We start from the raw sequence: 18,271 nt of genomic DNA on the forward strand, positions 1-18,271 counted from the left end.
AGTACTCTCAAAAAAGACTTGCTGGCACAGCTGATGCTTTCATTTGTTTATTTTATTTTTTTGTCTGTTTGTTTTTTTTGAGAAGTTTTAAAAATACTACTATGAATGTAATAGTATTACTGGGTGAGAGGCCAAAACAGGCGGTAGGCAACAATTCAAACTGTGTCACCACAGGCATCAAGTGATAAAATTGAAACACTAAATGGATTAGAATATAACACTGAAAAAAACTCATGTTAGCAATTATCTAATGCACAAAAAAAACTTTAAATGGGAAGTGTACAATGGTGGAACTGCTTTCTAAATAAAAAGCTCAGTTTGATACCTGTAAAATTAGTACAACTCTTGTAAACAGAAATCAGAATGTAATATTAAACTGACTCATACATTGCCACCACTTCTCAATGAATGGCACAAAGAGGGAACTAAGGTTTCCTGTTATGCCTTCCTGTGGCTATATTTGTATTAAGAGTGAGTGAGATGTTATATAGCTGGTGTTACATGCCTGTCAGGCTGTTGGTTTCTCGTTCCCCTCCCCCCCTCTTTTGGTTGTCTCTTCACAGGTAGTAGGGAAAGCTGGTGTCAATCTCCCCTGATTGATCCTCGTCAACCAAGGCCCAATCAGCATCCAGGGAGGCCTTTATATAAGCAGCCCAGCAGGAGATCTCTCTCTTCAACTGACTTTTCCTGACGCATGTCTTGTTGCTCTTGGTGTGAAGGTTTGTGGTGGGAGTTAGAAGGCGAGGTAAGTTTGGGGTACCCTGTACATGTCATCACGTAGGTGTTTTTCTGTTAGAAACATTAGGTAAGTAGGTGGGTGCCACCCATGTAAAGTTTTGGTGGAAACTTTTGTTAGATTAGGTAGGCAGGGTTTTTGTTTTCTATTTCTTTTCTTTAGCATTGACGGTAGTTAGGCCCTGTTTTGTTTTATTATTTTCTTTGATTTGGCACCACCTAACCGTCCTTTTCTCCCCCACAGTTTGTACAAACCTTCTGGGATTTTTATCAATAAATCCCTCCATTTTAAAACATTCACCTGGACTCTGTTAAGTTTTTGTGGTTGTCGGGTTACTCCCCTCCTCCTCACAAAAGGGGGGAGGGGGCGTAACAAGTGGGGGTTCGTCCGGGATCACCATTTTCCCTGAACTGTAGACATTCACAATAATTTGAGAGATCCTTGTCTGTTTAGAAATGAGCTTCAGCTTGGAGTTCGTACAGGCTCCTAGCCATGAACAGCTGGAACTGTGTCGTAAGGACGACTTGTTGTGTCTGGCTGAACATTTTGACATTTCAGTGAAAAAACACTTTTCAAAAGGTGAAATTAAAAGCATTGTTGTTCACAAACTGATTGAGATTAAAGTCCTAGCAGACTCAAGTAAAATGGATGTAGATGTTTGTGCTGTTCCTTCTGTTGATCTAGGACTCCATCCTTCGAAAGATGAAGGAGTTGCTGTAATGGAAACTCCCCCAAAGGGGTTGGCAGAGCCACAGGTGCCCCCTGCGACTTTACCACGGTTCGATCCGGTGTCACCAGAGCTTAGTGGCTCCAGTGTTAATGTCAGACTCAAGGTTCGGCTGGCTCGCCTACAGTTGGAGGCACAGGAGAGGGAGTTGGTAAGAAAAGCCGAGGTTGATTTCAAACTTGAAATGTGCAAGTTGGAGATTGAAGCTGAAAAAGAGATTAAATTGAAACAGCTTGAGGTAGAAGCTATGAGGCTTTCACGTGGCAACTCACCTCCTTGTTCATCTGTGAACTCTGATTCTCCACAGGTGGTGTCAAATAAAAACAAGTTTGATGTCAGCAAGAATATTGCTTTGGTGCCTGTATTTAGGGAGTCAGAAGTGGACTCTTACTTCAATGCATTTAAGAGGATTGCTGTGGCACTAGAGTGGCCAAAGGAGATGTGGGCTGTGCTATTGCAGTTCAAGCTTATAGGTAAAGCACAGGAGGTTGTTTCATCACTGTCAACAGAAGACGGCATGAAATATGATGTGCTGAAAAAGTCAATCTTGCGTGCTTATGAACTTGTACCTGAAGCTTACAGGCAAAAATTCCGGAACCAAAAGAGGTCTAGTGGCCAGACCTATGTGGAGTTTGCACATGAGAAGGGACTACTTTTTGATAAATGGTGTGCTGCAAGTGAGGTTAAAGGTAACTTTGAATCCCTTTGCCAACTAATTCTGTTGGAAGACTTCAAGAACACGTTGCCTGAAAGACTGGTGGTTTTCTTGAATGAACAAAAGGTGGCCTCTTTGTCTAAAGCAGCTATTGTCGCTGATGAGTTTAAGTTAACCCACAAGAATGTATTTGTGTCTGTACCTCGTGAGAGAGACTATATATACCACCTTCTGTCAAATTTTAATCAGAGTTTGATGGATGTTATCAAAGCCCGCCCCCTTTAATTAGACAGACATTCCTTCTGACAATAGCTTACGGTGCGTTATTTGGTGTTGGACAACAGACTTTTAGTTTGGTAAGAGGGACTGACCTCTGTCCAGCACACCAAATTATTTGTGTGTCCCTGCATAAGAGCGGGTAGAAACCTCTGAATGAAAACAGTTTAACTGTTTTACTGCAATATTTAGCTTACGCTGCATTATTTGGTGTTGTGACCTCCCTTTGTGACCATTTGCTCGCTGTTAACTCCTCCCGAACTCTTTGAATTAACCAATAGGAATCAATTACTTGTAAGTGAATAAATAAATATACTATATTCTAAACCATGTTGAATAAGATTAGGAATAATGTAACTATCTCAGGTTTTAAACAGAATGTCATGCTGCATGTGCGTCTGTCATTAAAGAATGGGGCAGGAGAGCCTTGCTGCATGTGTGTGTGTGCGTGTGTGTCAAGCATGAGAAACCCACATGATATGTCAGACATTCCTTCTGACAATAGCTTACAGTGCATTATTTGGTGTTAGACAACAGACTTATAGCTAGGTATGAGGGATACCTATGAAGGAAAACAACAGTTTAACTGTTTTACTGCAAATATTTAGCTTACAATGCGTTATTTAGTGTTGTTGAACAACAGACTTATAGCATGGTAAGAGGGACTGACCTCTGTCCAGCACAGCAAAGTATTCGTGTGCGTGCGCGCGTGTGTGTGTGGGTCCCTGCATAAGAGTGGGTAGGAACCTCTGAATGAAAACAACAGTTTAACTGTTTTACTGTAAATATTTAAGGTAGCACGACTAGTTGGTGCTGAATGAGTTTGTAATTTCCTTCATCCGTTCCGAAAACAGTCACTTAAATTTTAAACTTTATAGATACTTTTCTGTAACACTTGCTAGTGTGATACATTTCAGTAAAAGTTCCTCATCTGTAATTGTATTTCTTAAAGATATGTGGCAAGTAGTAAACAGGCCTACATGAGGCTACTCAAATGTAAATTTTAGTTTTCTGCAGTGAAAGTGAAAGACACACTCTAACATCACAGCCTTTCCAGGATTTGTCCTCGCATCATTGTGAATTCTACTTTGCTTCAGTCTTTTTCCAGCTGTTGAATCAACACTGATCTTCTCAGTGCATCATGCTTTCTCCAAAATGGTAAAGGTTGGTTGAAACTTATAGATTTGTTTTTTCTTCAACACTTGCTAGTGTGATACATTTCAGTAAAAGTTCCTCATCTGTAAATTTATTTCTTAAGAATATGTGACAGGGACTAAACAGGCCCACGTGAGGCTACTGCTCATATTTATCTCTCAGTTCTCCCCAGAGTTTAAAGTTTTTACACTGCACCACCACGCTCCAAGAGTTCCTCCAACAATTGTTTTGTTACCTTTAAAATTATGTACAGCTTTTGTCTCTGACTATACGTTGTTTGTTTTTTGACACTAATGATTCTTTCCTTCCATCTGTTATCTTACATGCTTAAGTGTGTTTGTAAACCGGCCGCGCTTAACGTCAGCTGGTAACTATAGGTTCTCGGACAACAAGGAGGGAGACAGTAACACAGCACCAAGGGAGGAGTGGGAGGTCAATTAGTTAGGTTTTTGTTTTATTCCCCAACAAAATAAAAATGCTCCGTTTTCTTCTTGTAAAAATCCCAATAAAAAATGTACTAAAAGGTTCCGATCAGAGCCAACTAAAATTGTCCAAGAGGGTCCACGTCCACAACATCCGGTTAGGACGGCAAATCCTGCGCTCCTCATGATTCCGCCCCGCTGGCGTCCTGTTGGGACAAAAGCACCTGGCCAGGAGAGCGATCGCTAAACAGCGGAAGTCTTATCTGTCCCAGCAAGGGTCATCTGCGGATAATCAGTGGAAACGTTACTTACCGACCAGGGCAGAGTTCCCCCTCTGCCCACTGTCGGCTCTACACGTCGTTCCCACTGACTGCATCTCCGCTGTCAACTCGTTCGGGGTCGCAGTCCTCCGTCACGACCCTTCTTAGATTCTTCTTGCTTTTCTTCCTTCCCTTACTCCTTCTTGCCCTTTCTTCCTTCTTCTTGCTCTTTCTTCCTTCTTCTCCAACGTGAAGTCCTCCGCCTTTTAAAAAACACACTGCCAGCGTCTTGCAGGTTCCAGGTACGCTACCTATGGGCACGCCCACCTCGCACAGGTGACTGGCATCAGCTATTAGTTCTCGGAGTCCACAGTGAATAAAAACATGCAGCGAAAAAACACTCAATAAAAACCACACTTAAAAAGTAAAAACAAATTTCTACTGTGTGACATGTTCACTAACAAAATATAGTACACATGTAGTTGTTAAGGTTTCATTACTAAAAACTTATAAATGATCAATGTCAACCATCAGTCTGTATTAAAATATTTAGTACAATTTCTATTTATTTAGATTTGATGTTTTGATGTAAGCACTTGGATTTCTATCGATTTATTGAATGATGCTCTATGTAAATATTTATCAAACTGAATCATCATTCAGGTTTTATATAGTTTTTGCTTTCCTTTCAATGTTTGTTGCACAAATTCAAATATATGCTGGCTATCGACCAACAATTCAATCAGTGAATCTTAGTTTTTTTTTTCTCAAGTAACCCCTGTCACAGTGACTTGCTTACATCTTCTGACACTTGGTCCTACTTATAATAACATTGACTTGCTACACTTTACCTAAATAATAAAACATGCTCACTACACAACCAGGTTCCGAGAGTTGGTCACAATGTGGTAAATAGTTTTGTTACCTTTAAAAGTATCTACAGCTTTTGATGCCGTCTGTTCACTAATGTTCACTAACAGACAGTAACTGATAAGTAACTGTAACTAGCTTATAAATGATCAATGTGAAGCATCAGTATGTGTTCAAGAAGATCATATCAGTCAGACTTCGTGAAATATGATACTCAAAGGAATCAAAATTATAGTTCACAGAAAGGTAATGTATCCTTTTTAGGGAGCTTTGACTGTATGAAAGGAATGATTGAAATATACTATGAAAATATTGTATTTGCAGAATCCTGATAATAAAACTTCAATTGTGAACTGAATAATTGGATTGCAATTAGACACAAAAGAATCAACTGTTAATTAGTAATCATACTATGGAAATGACTAGCAAGATCTGAACAAACAAGAAACTTGACTACCTCAAGAGATTTCACTCGTAATGAACCGTCTGACTTTCTTTAGCCGACTAAATTTAATCTTACCAAATTTTTGCCGTAGAGCAAACAGGTACTGAGTTTGAAGTGGGTCAGATGCCTCCAGCCGTCTGCTAAAGCTAGACTCCGGCCTTCCTCATTGTAAAATAAAACATTCTGCTTAATAAAAGAGTTCAAGTGAACATCACTTAATTCTCATCAACTTGTTGTTTGTACTCATCTTAAACAAGCGGCAGGAACTTTTGGATTTAAAAAAGAAAAAAAAAAAGATGCTTTACAAGTTTATCTATTCAAGTTGAGTCTGCAACACCTAGAATAAAATAAAAAGTGAACTATTTGAAAGTGGTGAGAATTTTGGGTGGTAAATGTTTAACATTTTAACATACACAGACATTACTCAATTTCTACTCAAGCAAACCGAGAGGTTTTGAACAGTACAACTATGTTATGTAATGACATGTAGTAAATATATTGCTGCTGTTGTAAGCAGAAAGTAAAATAAATGTTGCATTAAATAATATTTTGGATGAGTTTAAGAATATTGTTTGCCAAAATCACACAACTACACTTGTCTTTTACATGTTGCAGCAATTGAATCTTTTGAGACAATTGGTTTGCATAAATTTAAGTAACTACAACCTATTTTCCTGCTCCACATACTTGGCTAGCAATGTTCCAGTTAGCTTCCCAGTCTGAACTTCTGGACAATGTCTTGATTCAGTCAAATCTTCTATCCTGTATCTCCTGTACTCTGATATTCTACAGAATTCCTTCTGTGAAAGCTTTGCTTGCTGGTCTTCTTCATGCTTTGAATGCAGTATCTGGTTTCTCTTACTTTAAACCGCCCAACTTGCACCTGATTGGCATGTTAGCCTTTCGATTCCTTCCCAGTGAGGCGGTGCTTCTCAAAGCAATCTGTTTGTCAAACTGTTGATCTCCCTCAGAAGACATGGTGCCTGAGTTTTAGACACTAGTTTACAGCTCATCCAGCTTTTTACTAAACGGCAGTCCTAAAAGTATGTATCTTTAAACTATGAATAAATACATACAATTTTATAATTATTCGATCCAGCGGTTATAGAAGTTTGATAATGCAATTCAGGGATTGTTGTTTCTTAATGTCAGTGTTTCTGCTACTGGAGTGAGATGGTGAGAAAACAAGGGATAGAGTTAAACGGGGATTTAGAAATACAAAGATAATAGTTGTATTTACAGGGAGAAAGACTATGGCTAGTTATCAGGACAGAATGAGACCTGAAAACTGTGGGGTCCATACAGTCATCTGCAGTCATCTGCTCCAACAATTTATTACCCTTTAGAAAATGTTTGGACACAAGCAGCAGGAACATCACAACATCAGATGTATTTTTCATCCTTATATAAGTGATTTAAAACTATTTTTAATTTTTGATACCATACGACAGAAAGCAAAGTTGTGCATGAATGTAAAAGTCAATTATTTTCTTCATTGATAGAAAAGTGTAACATGTTTATTATGAGTAGTATGAACTGAGCTGAAGGAAAACAAAGGAGAAATAAATATTCATTGATACAGAACCGAATCAGGAAATATGAACTTATAAACTATTGAAACCTTCAAGAATCTTATGTTGTGTACGATATTTAAGAAAATAATACTGAAACCGCACTCATGAATTTCTTTATTTGACTGTTATCTCTAAAATATGTTACTTTTTATGTTGAACACCAGACACATCTCACCTCTTTCCCACAGTTTTTCACTTAGTTCCACGACTGCAGTGGATTTTATAGTTGGTGTTAAAAGCCAGCAGAAAGTCTGAAGCGATGGAGGAAATTTACGTCAACATGGAGCCTGTTAGACAAACTGCATCTAATCACAAAGGTAAGAAAAACGTTACAGATAAATCTAGCATGTACTGCATTACATTTTGCTAAGGTTCAGGTTTTTCTTAAGGTTCAAGCAGCTCCAAAGAGGCTCTGCCTCGGTGTGGCTTTGGAAATCCTGAATGTTTTACTTTTGGCCAAACTCATTGCCATCAGTGTACGCAGTGAGTCTTGTTCTAGTCATCTTATAGATGAGTAATTTTTATGTTTCTGTAATAAAAAATGTAATCGGCTCTTCTGAAATCAAACTGACCAAATAGCAAGGGTTTGAAAAGCATAAAGCTTGGTGACTCAAAGTGTTGCAGAGAGGTAAATTATTACACTGTGTTACATGAGTTTGATTTATTTTCAGCAACGGATGCATTTTCAGCCATTTATGTCTTTAATATCTCCTCTTTTTCACACCATCTACCCAACGATTTATTGTTTAGTGTTACCTCAGTTTAAATTCTACAACCATAACCAAAATCATGAAACTATTTTATAAGTCTTAAGTGAAACTACGATGCGACTTCTATTTTTGCAAACATGCTTGTTGATTTTTTTTTTCCAGCTCATGACATGACAGCAGATTTTTCTGACGTTAGTAACTTTCTGACTGAGCAGAACAGCGACAGCAAGTTTCCCCCCACGAACGCTAACTTCACTGAAACGACTCCAGGAGACGAAGAGACTTTAAGGTGTGTCTAAACTTTGAAAAAATTTGGATCTCATTAACATGTCTAGAACCTTTTCCCCTCTGAATTGTAGAGTATAACGAATAACTTTCCTTTTGTGGCTAAATGAATATAATGAACAACTTTTATTTTAATTTATTAAGTACTGTATCATTTGTGTGCTCTAAAAACAACAATGTAAAAGAAACAAAACTTAGTTTTTTTTTTCTTACAGAACGGACAAACATCAGTTGTTCCTGTTAATTCAGGGGCTGCAGAAGAAGAAGAAAGGAGCAGATACAGTAGAGATTATTGATTAGGATTTGTGTTCAGTGTGATATTATTTACCAACTATCTTGTAGCTTATTAGCATGGTGTTACATAAAACCTAAAGATAAAATGTACACTTGTGACTTATAAAGTAACAATTTCACCGGTTGTTCTCTGTGTTTTTCTTTCTTGTTAAAACTCTGACATGTTAAACAAAAGTTGGATGATGGTTGTGGGGTGGATCGGTTCAGCATGAGGCGTTCTGATTGCTTCTTAATGTGACTTTTACTACGAGACTTTATGGAACTCCAGTTGTGTCCATTCATAAAGATACAAAAAAAGAAGGCAGCAAATGTACATGTTGGTTCCACAGGGTCCCCCTGAAAATATAGATCAAATCAGACTTTACAGGGTAAAAATAATTTGAACAGGGGGAAGCATATAAACAAGTCAAGTCAATAACAAGTCAATCTGCATTTTTAACTCATAACTTAACTTTTTTTTTTTTACTGACTTAATACATTTTAATTTCTGCACTGTTAAGTAGAATGAAAATGACTTTTTTGTAAATTGTCTCGAGATTACCTATTGTAAATTAGTGTTTTATAAATCAACTGAATTGTTTTAAGAAAGGTTACAACTTGCCCAACGGACTGGACCGTTGGTATGGACATACCATAGCCTGGTGTCTTGAGCAGGAATAGGTCACCCCTTGCGATAATAAGAAGCTGTTGTCAGAAATCGTGATAAGTTTGACTTGCGAAGCAATTTTCTAAGATACTAGTCATGATATCTTGTTCAACATAATTCTCAGTAAACAGAGTATTAAAAGTCTAAAAACGAGCATAAGAATCACCATAAAGTCATGAGAAAAATCCTTGTGAAAACATTCTTGCTCCTGAATCTGGCTCAGGAAAATTACAATTTGAAAAAATAAATAAAAATAATTCAGCTAAAGTGGGTGGTGCTTTAAGGTACAGAGTGACACAACCAAGTGTTGGGGTAGATGGAGAGGAGTTAAGCAAGGCTGTAGTAGCGCTGTTACCAACTTGGTACTTTGTTATACTCAAAAAAAAATTTTTGAGCAGTGTAGTTTTCTCCAAGTCCTGCTTGAAGAAAGTATCAACATGTGCAAAACTGAGAAACTCTATCGGTCAACCAGCTGGACATTGAACTGCAGATGTATGCCATCTAGTACATTTCCTTTTTTTTTTGTTTGGTTTGAGACAAATATCTCCATCACAGTGTACAGCCTGCCACAAATTAAATTTAAAGGTTTTAAAAAATATAAAAAACGCATAAAAAATTATGCATCACTAATGTATTTCATCTGCCTCATGTTCTTTGTTGGATAATTTTTGTAGCTTGATGTAGTAGTAGTAGTAATATCATGTAGTGCGATAGTGACAGAGATACTTGATATTTATCATTTATATGGAGGACCAAAACTGACATAATACAAATGTGTCAGTTTATATCTTTATTATATCTTTATTTTTTATTTATTTTATTTATATATTTATCTTTTATTATGTTGTGTGTGTGTATATATATATTTTTTTTTTGCTAAAAAATAAAAGCATAAATACATATTTTGATAAATATATTATTCTTTATATATTTATCATTTTATTTATATATTTATATTTATATGGAGGACCAAAACTGACATAATAAAAATAATATATATATATATATATATTTTTTTTTTTAATTTATATTTTTTATTTATATCTTTTTATTTATTTTACTTATATATTTATCTTTTATTATTATGTTGTGTGTGTGTATATATATATATATATATTTTTTTTTTTTGCTAAAAAATAAAAGCATAAATACATATTTTGATAAATATATTATTCTTTATATATTTATTATTTTATTTATATATTTATATTTATATGGAGGACCAAAACTGACATAATAAAAATCTAATAAAATAAAAATATATATATACTCTGCTCAAAAAAATAAAGGGAACACTTAAGTGTATATATCAGGCTGCACAGCTGGTGGCATGGCTGGTTCCTGAACGCCATCCTGTTTTTCTCCGTCCGCTGCAGTCTTCTCGCCTCCATCCGCCGCAGTCTTCTTGCCTCCGTCCGCCGCAGTCTTCTCGCCTCCTGCCGCCACAGTCTTCTCACCTCCATCCGCCGCAGTCTTCTCGCCTCCTGCCGCCGCAGTCTTCTCGCCTCCTGCCGCCGCAGTCTTCTCGCCTCCTGCCGCCGCAGTATTCTCGCCTCCGTCCGGCGCCTCCGTCCGGTGCCTCCGTCCGGTGCCTCCGTCCGGTGCCTCCGTCCGGCGCAGTCTTCTCACCTCCTGCCGCCGCAGTCTTCTCGCCTCCTGCCGCCGCAGTCTTCTCGCCTCCTGCCGCCGCAGTATTCTCGCCTCCGTCCGGCGCCTCCGTCCGGCGCCTCCGTCCGGTGCCTCCGTCCGGCGCAGTCTTCTCACCTCCTGCCGCCGCAGTCTTCTCGCCTCCTGCCGCCGCAGTCTTCTCGCCTCCATCCGCCGCCTCCATCCGCCACAGTCTTCTCGCCTGCTGCCGCCGCAGTATTCTCGCCTCCGTCCGGCGCCTCCGTCCGGCGCCTCCGTCCGGCGCAGTCTTCTTGCCTCCGTCCGCCGCAGTCTTCTTGCCTCCGTCCGCCGCAGTCTTCTCGCCTCCGTCTGCCACCTCCGTCCGCCGCTTCCGGTTGCTGTTCACCTGTGCTGCCTGGACTTGGTGTTTTTGTCATGGGTCCACTATGTCAACCTCATGACCTACAAACCGCAATTCATGACGATCTGTCCAAGTCATTCTCCATGGGCTTTGGGAACTTCCTCTACACCCGAGTTTCTCCCTTAGCGACCACCCGAGCTGCATGCTAGTTGGACTGCCAGTATCCATCTGCTGCTTCCAGGGTGTCAGTCCAAAAAGACCTGATAGTTCTCTATCTTTGGTTTGAGAGCATACCTCCCTTCTGGTGCCTACGAGCTGATTTTAGGGTTGTCCCCAAAACAGGCACAGAAAATCTTGTGGCCACATCTCCGATAAGCCGCATTGACAATGGGGCGATGTTCTATCCACTTTCTCCAAAATGTGTTCAAGTTCTTCCAGAGGTGAAATTTGAAGCTCTGTTTCACAGATGACTCTGCCAGGATCCTCACAACACTTTTGGGCCTCTCTGGTTTGACTGGAAGTTGACTGATGATGGGGGAGGATGCCAACCAGGGAGTGGTCAGTGGACAGCTCTGCCCGTCTTCACCCAAGAGTCCAAGACATACAGCCACAGATCAGATGGGAAACAACAAAGTCTACCATAGAACTGTGGCCATGGTGTCCTTGTGCTATGAGCACATATGGACACCCGTATGCTTGAACAAGGTGTACATTATGGACAGTCCATGATGAGCACAGAAGTCACATAACAGTACACTACTCAGGTTTAGATCAGGGTGGCCGATCCTCTCAACCACAAGCCTCCAGGTCTCACTGTGAGTGCCCATGTGAGTGTTGAAATCCCCCAGCAGAACAAGAAGTCTCTTGGAGGGACACTCTCCAGCACCCCTCCAACAACTCCAAAAAAGGTGCCCAATGTGAACTGCTACTTGTTGGCTTTTCTCCTTGGTAGGAGATTAGCCAACCTACTGCCTTGCTGGCGAAGCCACTTGGAAACTCGTGACCTTAAATTTCCGGCATTTCTGCTTTCAGAAGGGACATCCTCAAAAGAAACATCCACATCTTCAACATCATTGCTTTCTTTATGTTGTGGTTCAATTTGAACATGTTCTGAGCTTTCTTCAGAATCCATTTCTTCTGATTTTGAACACTCAGAAATTCTGTCAAAAGGTGGCACGTAATTCTCCAAATTTAAATACCCCAGGATGGATGATTGCCTAGAGGAAAACACCCTCCTGTTATAATTTTCGGAGAATTCAATGTCATCTTCTGTGAGAATTTCTGAAGAAGATGGTTTTTCTGAAGAATGCTCAGAAACTTCAAAATGTGCCACAACATTATCAGCAGCTGTGTTAGAAGAAGGGATTTCCTTTGAGGCGACGTCCGTATCTGCAGCGTCCATGCCATCAAAGTGGTCTGCGTAATTTTGAACTCTGTCTTCTGAGTTTCCATCAACAGAAGAAGCCTCTTCGACCAATGGATCCTCATAGACCGGTTCTAAATTTATCGCATCTTCCTGGCCGTCACAGCTCGTTTCAACGGCCAGGTCCATTTTGTCAAGGGGAACATCGACACTTGTACAGACATCAGTGTCTGCGTCCCCTGGACAAGTTTCCAAATGGAGTCCACAGATGTTTTCCAAAGTCACAGGATCTTCATCAGTAAAAGTTGCCAAACTTGTCAAGACACCTGAAGTGCCACTGACAAGGTTGGCAGAAGCGTCCATGTCATTTTGGTCTTCATCTGCGTCCCCAGGGCATGTTTCCAAGTCCAGTTCACATCTGCTTTCAAAAGCCACGCTATCTTCAGGGGTAAAATCGTTTAGAGGTGTCAATACCCCTGAAGTGGCACTGACAAGGTTGGTGGAAGCGTCCATGTCATCTTTTTCTTCATCTGTGTCCTGAGAGCAAGTTTCCCAATTCATTGCACAGATGGTCTCCAAAGCCACGGCATCTTCAGGGGTGAAACTTGTTAATCTCGTCACAACACCTGAAATGCCACTGGCGATGTTGGCGGAAACGTCCGTGTGGCTTTGGTCCTCTGGAATTAACTACTCAAACCCAAAATATCTCCACCTGATATTTTCTTCGCGGTCTTCGACAACATCTTCCTTATGTTGTCCTAGAAGTTTTTCCACTCCTTTAGAGGCTAAGTAGCCCAGGTCCCAACCGATCGATAGCATCATTTTTAAGTTGAAAGGGAGTGAAATTCTCTGAAAGTGGATTCTAAGGCAGCTGGACAGCAAACTGAAAATTCTTGTATTCCAAATGATAATAATAATCTTTTGAACCTTTATGACATCATAGATGAGAACATTGGTGGCATGATGATGTCAAACAACCTGTGTCAGGTTCTTGTTTGTTTTAGTTGCTATGGAAACACAAGGAGCTATGTGTAAGGTGGAACTACTTTCAATAAAAAATGCATGGTAGACATTTAAATCCGTGAATGCAAGTCAATAAATGTGCATAAATTTAAGTTTTGTATTTATCCTGTTTTTCAACTCATACGTACGTGTAAAAATGAAAGATTTTACCTATGACAATACCCATAAACAAACAAATTAGTACAAGTGTTTTATAGAATATTTTTCTAGAAGTTAAACAGTCATATTTAGAAACTGTCTCTAAGCCTCTGCTGGATCTATTTTGAACCGTCAGTGAGGAGGATCCCCGTAAACAGATCGTATCTTGCCTTAATTGCTTGTTTTGTTCATAAGGAAGGAGGCAACGCACAGAGGCAACACGCCGCAGATTCAGTTTGATAAATATTTACATAGAGCAGTAATCTAAATAAATAGAAATTGTACTAAATATTTTAATACAGACTGATGGTTGACACTGATCATTTATAAGTTTTTAGTAGTGAAACCTTAACAACTACATGTGTACTATATTTTGTTAGTGAACACACTTAAGCATGTAAGATAACAGATGGAAGGAAAGAATCATTAGTATCAAAAAACAAACAACGTATAAGTCAGAGACAAAAGCTGTACGTAATTTTAAAGGTAACAAAACAATTGTTGGAGCAACTCTTGGAGCGTGGTGGTGCAGTGTAAAAACTTTAAACTTTGGGGAGAACTGAAAGATAAATATGAGCAGTAGCCTCACGTGGGCCTGTTTAGTCCCTGTCACATATTCTTAAGAAATAAATTTACAGATGAGGAACTTTTACTGAAATGTATCACACTAGCAAGTGTTGAAGAAAAAACAAATCTATAAGTTTCAACCAACCTTTACTATTTTGGAGAAAGCATGAAGCACTGAAAAGATCAGTGTTGATTCAACAGCAGGAAAAAGACTGAAGCAAGGTAGAATTCACAATGATGCGAGGACAAATCCTGGAAAGGCAGTGATGTTAGAGTTTGTCTTTCACTTTAACTGCAGAAAACTAAAATTTACATTTGAGTAGCCTCATGTAGGCCTGTTTACTACTTGCCACATATCTTTAAGAAATACAATTACAGATGAAGAACTTTTACTGAAAAGTATCACAGTAGCAGGTGTTACAGAAAGGTATCTATAGAGTTTAAAATTTAAGTGACTATTTTCGGAACGGATGAAGGAAATTACAAACTCAGTCAGTATTGACTAGTCGTGCTACCTTAAATATTGCTGTCTGACATATCCTGTGGGTTTCTCATGCTTGAGCACGCACACACGCACACACACACACGCAGCAGCAAAGGCTCTCCCTGTAACCCCCTTCTTTATGATAGATACACGCGCACGCAGACCCAACAAGAAGACAATCTGTTTAAAACCTGAGATAGTTACAACATTCCTAATCTAAATCAACATGATTTAGAATATAGTATATTTATTTATTTATTTATTTACTTACAAGTAAATGATTTAATTTCTATTGCTTAATTCAAAGAGTTCAGGAGGAGTTAACGGTGAGCAGATGGTCACAAAGAGAGGTCGGGAGGTCACAACAACACCAAATAATGCACCGTAAGCTGAATATTTACAGTAAAACAGTTAAATTGTTGTTTTCCTTCTGAGGGTATCCCTCATACCTAGCTAAAAGTCTGTTGTCCAAAAACAAATAACGCACCGTAAGCTAAATATTGCAGTAAAACAGTTAAACTGTTGTTGTCCTTCGGAGGTTTCTACCCACTCCTATGCAGGGACACACAAATACTTTGGTGTGCTGGACAGAGGTCAGTCCCTCTTACCAGACTATAAGTCTGTTGTCCAACACCAAATAACGCACCGTAAACTAAATATTGTAGTAAAACAGTTAAACTGTTGTTTTCCTTCATATGTATCCCTCATACCTAGCTATAAGTCTGTTGTCTAACACCAAATAATGCACTGTAAGCTATTGTCAGAAGGAATGTCTGACATATCCTGTGGGTTTCTCATGCTTGAGGACACACACGCACACACACACACATGCAGCAAGGCTCTCCTGCCCCATTCTTTAATGACAGACACACACGCACGCACACGCAGCATGACATTCTGTTTAAAACCTGAGATAGTTACATTATTCCTAATCTAATTCAACATGGTTTAGAATATAGTATATTTATTTATTCACTTACAAGTAAATGATTCCTATTGGTTAATTCAAAGAGTTCGGGAGGAGTTAACAGCGAGCATATGGTCACAGAGGGAAGTCAGGAGGTTACAAAGTTCCCGTATGATTAAAGTCTTTGCTCGTGGGGGAATTTCCGGTCAAAGGAAGGGGGGAGGGGTTTAATATCAATTAATCCTTCAAACTCTGATTAAAATTTGACTGAAGGGTATCGGAGGCCACAGGGTCACAAACGTCCTATGGGGGAGGGGAGGAGGTCAGAAAGTTTCCATAGGGGAAGGTCACAAGGTCACAAACGTCCTATGGGGGGAGGGGGAAGGTTACAAAGTTTCCATAGGGGAAGGTCACAAGGTCACAAACTTTCCATGGGGGAAGGTCAGGAGGTCACAAATGTCCTAGGGGGGAGGGAGGACTTAAAGGGGGCGGGCTTTGATAACGTTTAATCCATCAAACTCGGATTAAAATTTGACAGAAGGTGGTATATATAGTCTCTCTCGTGCAGATAAAGTTTTGAACATTTGTCAACAAAAACCTGACCCCACTCAGTCAGAAGCTAAGGCTAAGCAACCACCACTTTCTCCAATGGAGGTAAGGGAGTGCTTTTACTGCCATAAAAAAGGCCATGTCATTGCTGACTGCCTTTCAGTAAAGAGCAAGGCTTTGGCAGCACAGACAAAAGGTGTTGGGTTCCTTAAAAATGTGTCGCACTCCAGCAATCAGACTGCTAAACATGAGGATGAACTAGATCCCTGATTCATACCCTTTGTTACCCAGGGTCTTGTTTCCTTGACAGGGGATCCAAAGGATGGCCGACAAGTCAAAATACTGAGGGACACAGGCGGTTCCCAGACAATCATTCAGGAGGGTATTCTGTCTTTACCCGTCATGTCATCTTGTCAGTCCAAAGTGGTTGTCCAAGGTATTGGAATGACTTTTGTATCTGCACCACTGCATAATATCCACCTTAACTCGACTCTTGTGAGTGGTTTTTGCAGGGTTGCTGTCCTTGCCGCCTTGCCCATAAGGGGGATTGATATCATTCTGGGGAATGACTTGGCTGGTGGAAAGGTATTACCTGTGCCTGAGGTGTTGGACAGACCTGACACAAGCGTGGACTTTGAACCAATGCCTAACGTTTTCCCTGCTTGTGTGGTCACGCAGGCCCAGTCAAAGAAATACAGTCTTGATTTGTCTGACTCTTTTCTTGCTGCAGAGCAGACTCAAGCTGCTGGATCAGAGACTGAACTCAAGTCTGAAAATGTATCTCCTCTTCCAGGTCCAGATATGATGTTACCTGCTTCCAGAGAGGAATTCATTGCTGCTCAAAAACAGAACATGATTCTGTTGAAATGTCATTCTTCTGTTCTTACCCAGGAGGAAGCCCAGGGAAAGAAGGTGGCATATGTGTTTGATGATGGTCTTCTGTTGCGACGCTGGGCTGGTGAAAACTTGGAGGACTGGAGTACTATTTATCAGGTGGTTGTGCCAATGAGGTACCGCATGCAGGTGCTAGCATTAGCACATGATCATCCACTGTCGGGGCATTTGGGTATAAATAAAACTTATAACAATGTTCTCAAACACTCCTTTTGGCCAGGTCTCAAGTCTGATGTTTCACTTTATTGTCATACTTGCCATGTTTGCCAAGTTGCAGGCAAGCCAAACCAGATTATACATCCTGCTCCGTTGTGCCCAATTCCAGTCATGGGTGAACCATTTGGAAGAGTGATTGTGGATTGTGTGGGGCCTTTGCCAAAGTCAAGAAGTGGAAACCAATTCATCTTGACAATGATGTGTGCTTCCACCAGGTTTCCTGAGGCCGTGCCCCTGCGGAGGATCACAGCTCCCATGGTTACCAAAGCTCTGGTAAAGTTTTTCTCAATATTTGGTCTTCCCAAGGTTGTCCAAACTGATCAGGGCACAAACTTTATGTCTAGAACCTTTGCCTAGGAACTAAAATAGCTGGGTGTAGAGCATGTAACTTCAAGCTCTTACCACCCTGAAAGCCAAGGCGCCCTTGAAAGGTTTCACCAGACAATAAAAGCAATGCTGAGAAAATACTGTATGGATACAGAGAGGGACTGGGATGAAGGCATCCCATTTCTGTTGTTTGCCGTGCGTGGAACAGTGCAAGACACTTTAGGTTGTAGTCCTGCTGGACTTGTGTTTGGACATGAGGTTAGGGGACCTTTGAATGTCCTTAAAGACAAGCTGATCTTACCCTCTCACTCTGTAAAAAGTATTCCAGAGTATGTTTCAAAGATGAGAGAGCACCTTCAGGCAGCTTGTGCTCTTGCGCAAAATGCCTTGGCTTCAAAGCAGGTCAAAATGAAACAACATTATGACCGGAAAGCAGTCACTCGTGAATTTCACCCTGGTGATAAGGTTTTGATCTTGCTACCCATCCCTGGCTCTTCTTTGGAAACTAAGTTCTCTGGACCATATGTGGTAGAAAATAAACTTAGTGAAACGAACTACATTATTCAAACCCCAGATCGCCGCAGTAAGACCAGGCTTTGTCATGTCAATATGATGAAACTATATCATTCAAGGGGGACTGACCAACCAACTCAGAGTCAGGTTGAAGCCATTTCCCCTGTAACATGTGTTTCAAAGTTGGCTGAGGAGGATATGGTAATGCGTAAAGATCACCACAAGTTGCAAGGCTTAGTAATGGTGAAATACTGGCTAACCTGCCG

The 18,271-nt window shown here is 40.2% G+C and overlaps 1 long non-coding RNA gene across 1 annotated transcript; it reads left to right on the forward strand.

The window, feature by feature from the left end:
* The first annotated feature begins 7,088 nt into the window (after positions 1–7,088).
* On the forward strand, positions 7,089–8,528 carry LOC145547747 (uncharacterized). Its single transcript, XR_014084054.1, has 2 exons — positions 7,089–8,119; positions 8,331–8,528. It is a non-coding gene; the product is annotated as an uncharacterized LOC145547747 (long non-coding RNA).
* Positions 8,529–18,271: the final 9,743 nt, after the last annotated feature.

The sequence above is a fragment of the Poecilia reticulata genome, chromosome 16 (genome assembly GCF_904066995.2).
Source record: "Poecilia reticulata chromosome 16, P_reticulata-male-v2, whole genome shotgun sequence".
Taxonomy (NCBI): domain Eukaryota; kingdom Metazoa; phylum Chordata; class Actinopteri; order Cyprinodontiformes; family Poeciliidae; genus Poecilia; species Poecilia reticulata.